Source organism: Ahaetulla prasina, chromosome 12 (assembly GCF_028640845.1).
Source record: "Ahaetulla prasina isolate Xishuangbanna chromosome 12, ASM2864084v1, whole genome shotgun sequence".
Lineage (NCBI taxonomy): Eukaryota > Metazoa > Chordata > Lepidosauria > Squamata > Colubridae > Ahaetulla > Ahaetulla prasina.
This window is the reverse complement of record NC_080550.1, coordinates 6,110,912-6,126,122: the sequence shown is the minus strand read 5'-3', so window position 1 is coordinate 6,126,122 and position 15,211 is coordinate 6,110,912.

Here is a 15,211-nt window from a genome sequence, read left to right as displayed (position 1 = left end):
CTTTCTTTCATGGAAAAACAAAGGAGAGAGAAGATTGAAAAAGAGATGCCATGAACAACCAGGTTGCAGTGAAGGTTATGGAGTTCACACAATGCTACAAGTCATTCCAAGTCATCTTTTTAGACAGCTCACTCTGAGTCCATTAGGAGGGCTCTTTGGGGAGCCAGCTGGAATGAGAATGGAAGACGTTAAGCCGATGGATGTTAAAGTTGATTCTCATGTTGCCAACACATGGGCCATGTTTACAGAACGTGAAAGGTTACAGGTAGTCCTTGATTTCTGTCCATTTGTTTAACATTTGTTCGAAGTTACAACAGCACTGAGTAAGTCACTTATGACAGGCCATGCGCTAATCCTCATGGTCATATGATCAAAATTTGAGCACCTGACATGTATTTACAATGGTTGCAGTTCCTGGATCATGTGATGCTGGCTGGAGGATTCTGGGAGCTGAAGTCCACAAGTCTTAAAAGTTGCCACGGTTGGACACCCCTGGTTTAGTGTGTCCTAAGAACTCAGATATTGCATTGTTAATAAATTAGAACACTGAGATCCTTTCTGGTTTTTATTCACTGTTATCCTGAGAGAATTAAGGGACACCAGCAGCCCCTGTTTGAATTCTTGGAGGAACTCAAAATAAAGAGACAACGATCCTCACAAAACAAACTTTATTTTTTGCAAGACTTGCTGGGAAGATGAGTCTATCGCATGCGCACAAATAGACACCCTCAAGTCTCCAACTATTAATCAGAAACGACAGCCTTTATTCATATATATTTAACTGAAGCTGCATAATTTTAAACTCCACTGGGCCTGGATAAATGACCCTAAGTATGGTACTTTTTCAAAATTGACAATGATTGATGACGGAGCAGGAAATTATGAACACAGTAACAGCCGATCAGAGTAAACAAGACAGGCCTTTTAAGATGGTGGGGACGGCGGATATTTGCATTTTCATTCTTGAGATTCTGTACAACACTTCTCCCACCACCACTCTTCATCTTCATCGTTCTGCTCAATACATTTCAGTACAGGGGATAGGGAGCTTGTGAAGATCCCTCCCCCACCCATTGAAACACAATTCAGTTTATTGTGTTATCTCATCGACTCCCCTATTCTCAACTTGGAGCCTGCAGGAGACAGCCAGGGTGGAGTCAAATGTGTCATCAGTTTGGAATCACTACGTTGCCACAAAAGTCCAGCCGCCCCTTGAAGTCCATTGTCTCTTATCTGCTGCCAATTCGCCTTGACTGCTAGTAGATCAGATTCTTGTTTATAGATAGCACGGAATAATAATAATAATAATAATAATAATAATAATAATAATAATAATAATAATAATAATAATAATAATAATAATAATATATTAAATAATAATATTAAATAATATTAATATTATTTAATATTAAATATTATTTAATATTATTTAATATTAATTTAATATTAATAATAATATAATAATATTTAAATTTTATACCGCCCTTCTCTCGAAGGACTCAGGGTGGTGAACAGCCAAGTAAAACCATACAATATATTACAATAAAAAACTATTTAAAAAACTTATTCCATATGGCCTAAATTTAAATATAAAATACATAATACATAATATAATACATAACATATAATGCATAATATAAAAATAAACCCCATTTAAATAAACTTGAAGGGCTTTGAACTCAACAGAAATGGAACAGAAATGGAACTGAGTTCATATTACCTCATATTCATATTACCTCATATTACCTCACCTTCATATTACTTTCATCAGAAATGGAACTGAGTTCATAATACCCAAACTGATATTAATGTTATTGTATCATCCCCATTGTTTTTTTTAAAAAAAAAACATTTCAGTTATAATATTTATCTGTTGTTGTTTTTTAATGTATCGTTCTGTACAAGATTATCTACAGACAAACATTATTATCCTCACATTTTCATCTCAACTGCTTTACTTTACTTTTCTCTGATGTGGGTTCGCTTTCACCATATTGCTGTTTTTACTTTTAATTAAGGTATAGTTGTTATGTTGAAAACCACTTTGGGCATTTTAGAAAGGCAAGAAGGCCAGTAAAAATGATTTGAGTGGAGAAATAAACATATACATAAGCAGCGTCTTTCTTCCCTCTCTTAAAAATACCTATAGCTAAGTAAGCCAAGATACATAGAAAGAAAAAAAGCAAAATAATTTCTAAAATTCGATATCCGGTACATGATTAAATCTCAGAAACATATTCATAGCTAACATGGCTTTGTTCAAATCTCCTGTAGCGATTCGGAAGAAATAACATTCCGTGTCTTCACATCAAATGAATATAATCTTTGACTTGCAGCCCCTGTTTGCTCTTTTGTAAATAAAGAGCCTTTCGTTCCAATTAAGCTGAAAACAGGCTCTTTCTGACTGCAGGTTTGGCTTGACGGCCTTGAAAAGTCATCAAATTACGAAAAAGAGAAGAAGAAAGATCGCCCACCTGGTTTGTAGGAAGCAATATCTGCTATCTTTTGAATCCTGTGTCATCGCTGGGTCAGGAGGCCCTGAGCCTATCAATGCTTTTCTGCCGGTGAATCCCTTGGCAAGCTCATCTACCTGCTGGCTTGCAAGAGATAAAGATAGCTCTGGTGTGTTTACCTAATCGCTGACCTTCTAATTGTCTAGAACATCCAAGCGGTAGACTCAGGAAAAAAATTTCCCCTAAGGTGCTATTGTTGTTCTCTCTCAGAGGAATTCTTCACGCTGTGGATTCCTTCAAACAGTTTTGTGCCCTTACAAGTCTCAAACGCCCAGAAGATATGAAGACAGGAGTAGCGGTTGGGACTATACGAAGCCTGGAACTGTGGCATGAAGTTGCTACAACTGAGTCCTCCATTGTAAAGTTCTCAACCTCCCCCCCACCCCCTGGAAAAAAAATCAGATTTGACTGGGTTATTTTTTTTATTTGCATTTATATCCCGCCCTTCTCCGAAGACTCAGGGCGGCTTACACTATGTCAAGCAATAGTCTTCATCCATTTGTATATTATATACAAAGTCAACTTATTGCCCCCAACAATCTGGGTCCACATTTTACCTACCTTATAAAGGATGGAAGGCTGAGTCAACCTTGGGCCTGGTGGGGCTTGAACCTGCAGTAATTGCAAGTAGCTGCTGTTAATAACAGACTGTCTTAGCAGTCTGAGCCACTCAAGGACCCTTCTCATCTTCAGCTATCTTTTTCAGTTATCTTTCCCTTTTTGTGTCTGGATGTTCTTCCCTCCATTCTCCACCATTCAATCAGAACCAAAGAAGCTTCTTGGATGAGAAGTGAAACCTCTTCAAAGAAAAACCAGAAAGTCCAGTGCCCTTTTGAAAAAACACCTTTGGGACAACTGTTACCTGGATGACTGATAATCTCCATATACTTTCAAATTTATGAGCTTCACAAGAAATGTCTTCCAACTTCCAGAAAACCTCCAGAAAGCCATGGTTTTCATCCCAAACTCTAAACAGAAAAACAGAGTAAAGCCCCAGCAGATATATGCTAAGCCAAGTTTGCTGTTAAACATAGAAATAGGGTGTGCTTTTTTTTTTTTTTGCTTTCTAAAACTTTTTAAGCTAAATTTTATGATCATCTTCTATAAGAAGCTTTGATAGCACTTTAAAATAATGAGGTTCGTTTTAATTAACGCAACATTAGTGAACATTTTGTAGGAACACTTAGCCAGAGCTATTGGAATATCAAATGAACTAATTTGGGATTCATTTTATTATAACATCAAATGAATAGCAAAGAGGGTCTTGCTATCCCTTCTTTAATTATTGATACTTCAAGATAAATCTTATGATGCCGGCTTCTGAGCGTTTGACTGACACAAGATTGGTCCATATTAACCATGAAACCTAAACATCTCTCACTTTTTTTTTAAAAAAAAAGGAGAATCTACACCATTAAAGCAACAGACCTGTACAATTTGCAAATGATCCAGCTGATCCAGTTCAGCTAGGCCTATGTATTCAGGAGAAGAGAGAAGAACAGAGTTAGAAGGGACCTTGGGGGGCTTCTAAGTCCAACCCACTGCTCATGCAGGAGACCCTAAAGGATTTCAGACAAATGGTTGTCCTGTCTCTTCTTAAAAACCTCCAGTGATGGAGTCACCCACAACTTCTGGAGGCAAGTTGTTCCACTGATTAATTGTCCTCACTCTCAGGAAGTTTCTCCTTAATTCCAGATTGCTTCTCACTTTGATTAGTTTCCAACCACTGCCCTTCCTTCCTTCCTTCCTTCCTTCCTTCCTTCCTTCCTTCCTTCCTTCCTTCCTTCCTTCCTTATTTTTATTTATTTATTTATTTTTGTCACACAGTATATATAAGCATAAGCATGCAATAACTATACAATATATAAGCATATATATGAGTATGTAATAACTGTATTAATTGGATATAACGAAAGGAAACAATAGGACAGGAACGATAGGCACGCTTGTGCTCTTAGGCATGCCCCTTACAGACCTCTTAGGAATGGGGAGAGGTCAATAATAGACAGTTTTTGGTTAAAGCTTTGGGGATTTTGGGAAGAGACCACAGAGTCAGGTAGTTTATTCCAAGCGTTAACAACTCTGTTACTGAAGTCATATTTTCTGCAATCAAGATTGGAGCGGTTCACATCAAGCTTAAATCTATTGTGTGCTCGTGTATTGTTGCAATTAAAACTGAAGTAGTCTTCGACAGGAAGGATATTGTAATAGATGATTCTATGAGTTAAACTCAGGTCATGCCATGTAGTTCTACATTTTCCTTCCTTCCTTCCCTCCCTCCCTCCTTCCTTCCATCCTTTCCTTCCTTCCTTCCTCCACCTCCCTTCTTCCATTCCCTCTACTCTTTGTCCTTCCTCCCTTCCCTCCCTCCCTCCTTCCTTCCATCCTTTCCTTCCTTCCTTCCTCCACCTCCCTTCTTCCATTCCCTCTACTCTTTGTCCTTCCTCCCTTCCTCCCTCCCTCCCTCCCTTCCTTCCTTCCTTCCTTCCTCCCTTCCTCCCTCCCTCCCTGCCCTCCCTTCCTCCATTCCCTCTCCTCTTTGTCCTTCTCTCCCTCCTTCCTTTCCTTTCCTTCCTTCCTTCCTCCCCCTCCCTTCCTCCCTTTCCTCTCCTCTTTGTCCTTTTTCCTCCCACCCACCCACCCACCCACCCTTCCTCCCTCCCTTCCTTCCTTCCTTCCTTCCTTCCATAGAACTATAGAATAACGAAATTGGAAGGGACTTTGGAGGTCTTCTAGTCCAACCCCCTGTACCAAGCAGGAGACCCTATACCATTTCAGACAAATGGTTATCCAATCTCTTCTTTAAAACCTCCACAACTGAGGCAAATTGTTCCACTGATTAATTGTCCTTCCTGTCAGGAAGTTTCTCCTTAATTCTAGGATGGATCTGTCTTTGATAGTCTTCCACCCGCTACTTCTTATCTTGCCTCCAGGGACTTTGTTCGGAGGATAGGCTGACTCAACTCTTCTTTTTGGCAGCCCCTTAGATAATGGAAGACTGCTATCACATCACCCCTATTTAACAGCCCCTCAAATATATTAAGCGGGTCTAAAATAACCAACCTTTTGTGCTGATGGAAGGAAACCAAAATGATGCCATCGCCACTGGTCCGAAGTCACACCTTCCAATTTCACATATAAGTGCTGTACGCAATTCTCCTGATTTGTATATTGGGGGGAGGGCCTTCTCTGTGGCGGCACCAGCCCTATGGAACGAGCTTCCTCCGGGGTTACGCCAACTCCCCGACCTCCGGGCCTTCAAACGTGAACCGAAGACGTTATTATTTCACCGAGCGGGACTAGCCTAAGACATATTTTAGCAAAATTTTAATGGGTTTTAATCGGTCTCTGACCGTTTTAGTGATTCGGCCAGTAAATATTTGTTTTTAATTGTTTTTAAATATTGTTATTTATTATATTTAAATTGTATTGGTGTGTGTATTTTAATTTTGGCTGTAAACCGCCCTGAGTCCTCCAGGAGATGGTGCGGTATAGAAATGTAATTATAAATAAAAATAAATAAAAATTTGTCCCCTTCCTCGTCCCGCCTCCCTTCAATGCACACCATCACCTCTCCCTCCAGCGTTCTCCCCTCAAGATTTATTTTCCTGAAGGCCTGAAGTTGAATCAAGTAGTGGGGGGGGGGAATAGTCTTCCAAAGTGTTCCATCACCCTCAGCTCCCACTTTTCGCCATGCTTAAAACTCTAAAAGGCCTATGTGAACAGATGCGTTTTGTGTCACCTCTTTAGCTGTAATAAGAGAGTCGGGAATTGGCTTTATCTCTTAGCAGAAATAAAAGAGCTGTTTTCTTCTCTCTCTCTCTTGGATTGATTGCATGGTCCTCTTTATTATTTCTTTCTTAGATTTATATCCTGCCTTTTCTTTGGGAGTTCGAAGCATCTTCTGTAGAAGTCCCAAAGGTGCTTTTTCTGGGTTTACTTTGAAGACGTTTCACTTCTCATCCTTCTTCAGTTCCAAGGAGGATGGATGAGAAGTGAAAGTTCTTCAGAGAAAAACAAAGAAAGTCCAGTTGTCTCTTGAAAAAGCACCTTTGGGACAGTAATGGGATTCAAATCCCAGCGCTACCGGTTCACTATTGGGAGTGTGTGAGCGCACGTGCGCGCTTGCTTTGAGAGCGTGTGGCACTTCTGCGCATGCACAGTGTAGGGTTCCAAGGGACACCCCCAACAAAATAAAGCTCTGAGGCCTGAGGATCCTCAAAGTTCCAATTTATTAGAGATGTCATGTTGGCACAGCTGGGAAAACCCAAATCTGAAAGCTTCCAGGTTTTCCACACCCAGCTGACAGTTCACAGCCCTGCCCCACACCTACAAGCTCATCACATTGTCCAATCAACTCTTCACACTCAACTGGATACAATCTTCAGGCAGTCTCCATCAGACGCAGGCAAAAGTCCTTGAATACGGAATGTTGTTACGACTAACTTTCTACCACTCCAACAACAACCCCCTTCCAAGTTCCCCAGCTAAAATATGTGGCAGTTAAGAAGCAAAAAAGAAAATTGTCTTCCAAAACTGACACGGTGCTTCTGCGCATGCGCAGAAGATTCTGCATATGTGCAGAACATTTTTGATGACGTCTAGGTGGATGATGGAGAATCCCGGTGCCACTACCGATTCGTCCGAACCGGGCCAAACCGATAGCAACCCACCCCTGCTTTGGGACAACCGCAGTCTGAATGATTGAGAATCTCCATAGTCATCCTTCTGTAGAGGTCTCATTTCACTTTTCCCCTATGATATTTAGGCTGAAGACAATGGGGCTGACCTACAACTCGTACCGGATACTCTTACAACTCCTGAACACAACCCTGAAAGTATTCACCTCCTACAGTATTTCTTCCTGCAGGCGGTCCTTTACTTCTGACCACAATCGAACCCAAAATTGATGTTGCTAAGTGAGACAATTGTTAAGTGAGCTTTGCCCCATTTTACCACCATTCTTGCCACAGTCGTCATTACTAAAATGGTTGTGAAGCGAATCTGGCTTGCCCATTGACTTGGCTTATCCGAAGGTCACAAAAGGGGATCACATAATCCAGGGAGATTGCAACCGTCATAAACACATGCCAGTTGTCAAGCATCTGAATGTCGATAATGTTACTATGGGACGCTGCGTAGTAATGGTCGCAAGTATGAAAAACGGTCATAAGTCGCTTTTTTCAGTGACAATTCCAAGCAGTCACTAAACGAATGGTTCCATTGGATGCTAAATAGCAATCATTGTAACGGAAGGGACAGTGTTTTTCTTCCTCGCGTTTCCTTCCAGAGCATCGGAGGGTAAATCCAATAAAATCAGCCATGTGGTTGTTTACAACATCCCACTCATTGTTAATAAATTAATCTAAGTGCAACCGCAACTCTAATTCCATAAAATGTTTAATATAACAGCTGAAATCCTCCAATTATGCAGTAGGAACTACAAATAATTTGGTTGTTGTTTTTTTAATCACTCTCTCGCCCTCTGTTCCTGCACGCTATCTAAACACCATCTGTAGAAAACATACAACCTTCCGTTTCTGTGTAATATTAGAGATTCTGAAGTGGGAAAGCAGATAAACAGTTACATATTATTTTTTCCCCTCCGTTCTCTTCCAGTCCCTGCAATTAAGTGGATCAATTACTCAGCTGCATTTACATTTCTCCTTTATCGGAGGGCCAAAGGCAAGCTGGGTGTTACCCATCGCCAGGATACCTGCCGCCTAGTTCTTTGCAACAGTTCCTTACATGCGTCCCGTGCCTCGACCCAAACCTACACCGAACTGCCTTAATTTGCACTCGAGTCTTGGTTCACCTGTCTTGCAAACTCTTCGCATGCTAAAGCCAGAGGTGGGCTTCAAAAATTTTAGCAACGGGTTCTCTGCCAGGAGTGAAATGCTTCCGGATCGGACGGGATCGCGCGATCCGGTAGCGATGGCGGCTGCTGGTTCGGAGGACCAGTAGCAAAAATCCCTGGCCCCGCCCCCCTGCCTCTGCTGAGCTGCAGCATCTGCAGAGGTTGTTTTTTTTTTACTTTTAAAAGCCAGTTTTGCTTCAGCCGAAACAGGCCTTTAAAAGTAAAAAACAGCAGAACCTTACTTGTACTCTTATTTGTAGAAAACATGTTTTCTACAAGTAAGAGTAGAGATTCTAAGGCACTTACCTGATTACTGAGGAACGCATGGCCACAGCCCGAAAGCAGTTTCAGTTTCAACCCAGACAGAATCAATCGCTCAGCTAATCTATTTCCTCAGTGATCAACTGGCTGGCTTTGCTGACTGAGGAACTCTGGGATTTGAAGTCCACAATAAAATAAAATAAAATAAAATAAAATAAAATAAAATAAAATAAAATAAAATAAAATAAAATAAAATAAAATATTTGTGCAGCTTTCTGAGATTTGGTGTGTTTTTGTAGTGTTTCACTCTAACTACACAAACACACAAAATCTCAGAAAGCTGTATTGTGTGTGTGTGTGTGGTGTGTGTGTGTTAGTTGTGTGTGTGTAAAGTGTGAAAGTTGGTTTTTGAGCTTTTTGTGGCTATGTGAAGTGTGAAATGCAGCTGCTTTTACATTGTGTGTGAGTCAGTTGTGTTGTGTGTGTGTAAAGTGTGAAAGTTGGTTTTTGGTATCTCTTATTGTTTTTTTATACTTTATTATTTTTATTATTTATTGTTATTGGCCACGCCCACCAAGCCATCTGACCACCAAGCCACGCCCACCAATTAAGCCACGCCCACAGAACCAGTAGGGGAAATTTTTAGATTTCACCCGTTCTCTGCCCAGTTGCTGGGTGGGCATGGCCATGGTGGGCGTGGCCTAGTCAGCCTCCTGCACCATGGGGGGGGGGAGTTTTTGCCCCCTCTGGGCTCTGGAGGCTTTCTTCGAGCCTCCAATAGGGCAAAAATGGCCTCCCCAGGCTCTGGAGGCCCTCTGGAGGCCAGAAACGGGCCCATTTCCACCCTTCCCAAACTTCCAGTAGGCCCGTTTTTCGCCCTCCCCTAGCTTCCGTGCGCACCCTGCATTTACCTGCATCCAAAACAGCCGTGTGGGGACACCTGGAAGGGGAGGGGAGGGGCCAGCCAGGAGTGGGATTTGGGGGTTCTCTGAACTGCACAGAATCTTAGCTAGAGGTTCTCCCGAACCCCTGCGAACCCCCAGCAGCCCACCCCTGGGAAAAGCCCATGTCAAAATGGTGAAGAAATGACCATTTTCCAGCTGAGACTTCTGGGGATTTTTACGAATCCTATAAAAAAGCTTTTCTCTCAATAAAAGGAAGGCTTCCTGTGAAGGTCAAGTATATGTAGGTTTTCGTTCTTACGTAAAAGTTTAAAAAGATGGAGAGAACGATTGATTTGGATTGGGAACTGCCCGGTATTGGTAAAGGTGCTTTTTCAAGAGGCAACTGGACTTTTTTTGTTTTTCCTTGAAGATGTCCAAGAAGCTTCTTCAGTTCTGACTGAAGAAGACTGAACTTCAGTCAGGACAGAAGAAGCTTCCTGGATGAGAACTGAAGTTGATGTGATGCACTAAAATTTCTTCTGACAACTGAGTATAACTCATAAAATCATCTGCTACAATGTCCTTCCTGTCAAAGACTACTTCATCTTCAATCGCAACAATACACGAGCACACAATAGATTTAAGCTTAACCTCTCCAATCTTGATTGTAGAAAATATGACTTTAGTAACAGAGTTGTTAATGCCTGGAATGCACTACCTGACTGTGGTTTCTTCCCCAAAATCCCCAAACCTTTAACCAAAGACTATCTACTACTGACCTCACCCCATTCCTAAGAGGTCTATAACGGGCGTGCATAAGAGCACCAGCGTGCTTACCGTTCCTATCCTAATGTTCCCTTTGATCGTATGGTTATTTCATGCTTATACTTATATATACTGTTGTGTTTGACAAATAAATAAATAAATAAAAAAATCTTGGTGAATCTCCTCTAGAAAGTTTATTTGGGGCCAGATTATTGAAAGGGCCACCTCTGCCCTATTACATCCATCCAGTCCATCAGGACGAGAAGGCAGGGTATGTTACAGGTTGTATTGAATGGAGATTCTTATTTGATGGGACAACGAAAAGGGCCCTTCTCGCTGATGGCCCCTTATTTATAGCAATAACACTTAGATTTATATACCGCTTTATAGTGCTTTACAGCAGTCTCGAAGCCAGTGATGGTGAACCTATGGCATGCGTGCCCAAAGGGGCATGTGAAGCCATGTTGCCCGGCACGTGCAGCCTTGCCTGTTGGTTTTCCAGGTTTCTGGTGTGCATTTATTATTTATTTATTATTTATTTATTATTTAGATTTTTATACCGCCCTTCTCCCGAAGGACTCAGGGCGGTGTACAGCCAGATTAAAACAATACAATATACAATTTTAAAACAACAAATTAAAATAACATATTCTATAATGGCCGAAAAATTTTAAAAAACCATCAAATTTGACCCAATAAAACAGAATACCCAATTTAAAATTATTAAAATTCAAAACATTCAAAATTTAAAAATTAAGAATTAAGCCAGTCCCGCTTGGATGAACAAGTATGTTTTCAATTCACGGCGAAAGGTCCGAAGGTCAGGTAATTGACGCAAACCAGGGGGAAGTTCGTTCCAGAGGGTAGGTGCTCCTACAGAGAAGGCCCTTCCCCTGGGGGCCGCCAGCCGACATTGCTTGGCGGACGGTACCCTGAGAAGACCCTCTCTGTGTGAGCGTACGGGTCGGTGGGAGGCATAGGGTAACAGCAGGCGGTCCCGTAAGTACCCGGGCCCTAAGCCATGGAGCGCTTTAAAGGTGGTAACCAACACCTTGAAGCGCACCCGAAAGACCACAGGTAGCCAGTGCAAACTGCGCAGGAGCGGTGTTACCCGGGAGCAACGTGTGGCTCCCTCAATCACCCGCGCAGCTGCATTCTGGACTAACTGAAGCCTCCGAGTGCACTTTAGGGGTAGCCCCATGTAGAGAGCATTGCAATAATCCAGACGAGAAGTGACTAGAGCGTGAGTGACCGTGAATAAGGCATCCTGGTCAAGGAAGGAGCGCAACTGGCGGACCAGGCATGTGCTGTCCTTTGCAGTACCGAAAACTGGTGTGCACATGTGCGCCGGCCAGCTAATTGTCGGGTGCGCATGTGCACCAGAACCCGCAAGTTCAGCTTTTCGGGAGTGCGATCCCTTCTCATGCATGGCAGTGCCAAAAACTGGTCTGCAAATGCACGCCAGCCAACTGATCATTGGGCACGCATGCTTGCTAGAACCCGGAGGTTCGCCATCACTGCTCTAAACCATTTACAGAGTCAGCCTCTTAACAATCTGGGTCCTCATTTTACCAAACTCAGAAAGGATGGAAGGCTGAGCCAACTTTGAACTGGTCAGGATTGAACTCCTGGGAGTGGGCAGAATTAGCCTGCAATACTGCATTCTAACCACTGCGCCACCACGGTTCAGTGGTGGAACATAATGTTCCACACACATCTGTGCGTGATTCGGGCAGCCTATTTGGTTAATAAAACGAATAGATAACATATAAAAGTGTAGATTTTGCTAACTCTTTGACAAGACTCTAAGGCGTAAAAAAATATACCCCGCACGTACATTTAGACAAAATGCACTTTACTCTCTCTGTACAGTTTGTAATGGGCGTGCTTCATTCTATGCAGGTTCTTCATTCTTTACTGTTCAATCACGTCTTTGTAGTTTACATTTATTACTATTTTGCTGCCCTTTTCCCCATCCTTAATTTATTGTTTGTTTGCGCAACCTCGCTACAGGGGTCCTTTAGGGTGAGAAAACGCGAGTTGATTTTATTCAAAGACAAAGCCACATAAATAGAGGTGGGGTGTGTTGTTGTTGTTTTTTTAAAAAAGTATGCAAACCCCACAATGCATTTCCTCCCCCCCCCTCCAAAAGCCAGCATTCCCCCACGCTTGCTCCTTACTACGCAGTTAATTAATGTATATTGTTACAGATTCATGTGTTCCTGGGACACAGGGAGGGGAGGAATTCCCATAGCACACCAGACAACCACTGTGATGGATTACTTCTACTTGCTGTGTCATATCCAATTAATTCAAATTGACTGTACACTCGCATTATGTGGTTAGTGCAAGGGGAGATCAATACGTCGGATGGAAATCCACCACGGTGCTCTTGGTTCCTCTCCGGCTGCAGGTTGGTCGGAGGGGAGATCGCGCGAGGCTGATCCGCAGCTGAAGGGGGCAGGTGGTTCATAGACACCATTCAAAGTTGGCCTATTCAACCCCGGCTTTTCTCACTCGCCATTCATGCATCGCAAAACACCATCTGGTCCTCTTTCGCCTCCAGCAATCACAGCTGACCAAAAAAACGATAATAACAGCTGTTGCGAAACAAAAGACAAACAAAGCAAGGAGGGAAAGGTTAGGATGAAATCCAGGGCTGGAAAATACTCCATGAATACTCCATGAAGTGAGAAATAGGGGAGAGGGGGAGGCCCCCCTCTTCATATGTCTTATTTTATTTTTATTTTAGTTTCAGCTTCTTCTTCCTCCTCCCCTTCTTCTTCTTCTTCTTCTTCTTCTTCTTCTTCTTCTTCTTCTTCTTCTTCTTCTTCTTCTTCTTCTTTTCTTTCTTCTTCTTCTTCTTCCTCCTCCTCCTCCTCCTCCTTCTCCCCTTCTTATCTTCCTTTTCCTTCCTTCCTTCCTTCCTTCCTTCCTTCCTTCCTTCCTTCCTTCCTTCCTTCCTTCCTTCTCCTTCTCCTCTTCCTCCTCCTCTTCCTCCTCCTCCTCCTCTTTCTCCTTCTTTAAGGCAACACTTGTATGGAATTTCCTCTGGTTAAGCTTGAAATATTCCATCCATCTGTTTCAACACAAGAAAAGAGAAAAAAGAAAGAAAAGGTGGGAGGGAAGGATGTGTATGAAAATACCCTTCAAGCCACAATGGGCAGGTGATCATATATCATGGAAACATTAAAAGGTTTATCATGTTTGAAAAGTAATGAACCTGTTTCCACGCAAAAAAAATAATAGTTAAAACTCCTTATGTTCCTTCATCATACGTCAGCTTGGGTTAATGTGAAAGTGGAATATAGTTAACGGGGTGATAAGTGGAGGGACCTTGGGAAAAAGCAGAGGGGGGAGAGGACTTATTAATGATAGGAGGGGAAAAAAAACATTATTTCACAGGTGTCAGATGGGAGAGTGGGGCTCCCTTAACCAACAACCGCCATTCCAGCACCGGTTGTACAGGAACACATTTTTAAGGGTATGTTGTAGCCTTGGAGGGGTGTGATAAACACTTAAGGATAGGGACAATTCAAAGGCAAGTTATGAACAGGAATGCAGCACATCTGCTGTGTCTGAGACTTAACAGGGATATCTTAGTGCTTAACTGCTTTGAAACTCATCAAATTCGGTACTCGATGCATTTTGGTGAGAAAATTTTTATCCCGGTACTCGTTGTTTGTTTGGTAATCAACGCACAAGCCAGAACGTCGGTGTCAGTTGCCTTGTATTCACTACATGAATTTGTACCCTATGACTATCATTAAGTGTTGTACCTTATGACTCTTGATGAACGCATTTTTTCTTTTATGTACACTGGGAGCATATGAACCAAAACAAATTCCTTGTGTGTCCAATCACACTTGTCCAATAAATTCTATTCTATTCTATTCTATTCTATTCTATTCTATTCTATTCTATTCTAGTCTAGTCTAGTCTAGTCTAGTCTAGTCTAGTCTAGTCTAGTCTAGTCTTGTCTTGTCTTGTCTTGTCTTGTCTTGTCTTGTCTTGTCCTGTCCTGTCCTAGTCTAGTCTAGTCTAGTCTAGTCTAGTCTAGTCTAGTCTAGTCTAGTCTAGTCTAGTCTAGTCTAGACTTGTCTTGTCTTGTCTTGTCCTGTCCTGTCCTATTCTATTCTATTCTATTCTATTCTATTCTATTCTATTCTATTCTATTCCATGATTCTACTCTCTACTCTACTCTACTTTACTCTACTCCTATTCTATTCTATTCTATTCTATTCTATTCTATTCTATTCTATTCTATTCTATTCTATTCTATTCTATTCTATTCTATTCTACATTATTCCTTATGGGGAAAATTGGTTTGGTACTCATCGTTTTTGGTACTCATCAACTGATTTAACAATGTATACTACTGTAGGAGCATTTTAGCAAAAAATCTATTAACAGGACAATGTTCTGCATATTGGAAGGTTCTCAGGTTATTTGCAGATGATATTTCCAAGCTCTTCTAGCTATGCGAAGATAGGATTTCATACCAGGTAGAAAGTTAGTCTAACTCTTCATACACACACATACACACCAGGGGTGGGATTCAACCGGTTCAGACCAGTTTGGGTGAACTGGTAGTTGTGACCTCTGGTGGCCACCTCAGCACTATGCCGTCCTATTTAGCTACGTTTTTAAGCCGCATGCGGGCAAGCACATGCGCAAACAAAGCGCATGCGCAGAAGGGGCACACATGAGCAAAGCGAGCATGCGGACATGCACCCTCATATTTTTGGTGTTGGGACGAACCAGTTGTTAAATTATGTGAAGTTCACCTCTGATACACACACACACACACACACACACACACACACCAAAAAAAACCAAGCCAAGGAAAAACTCAGTGTTTTCTCCTGCTTTACAGGTGATATGTTTTTTAACCTCTTCACTTTTCAGAGTTTTGAGGGTTAACAGTAACA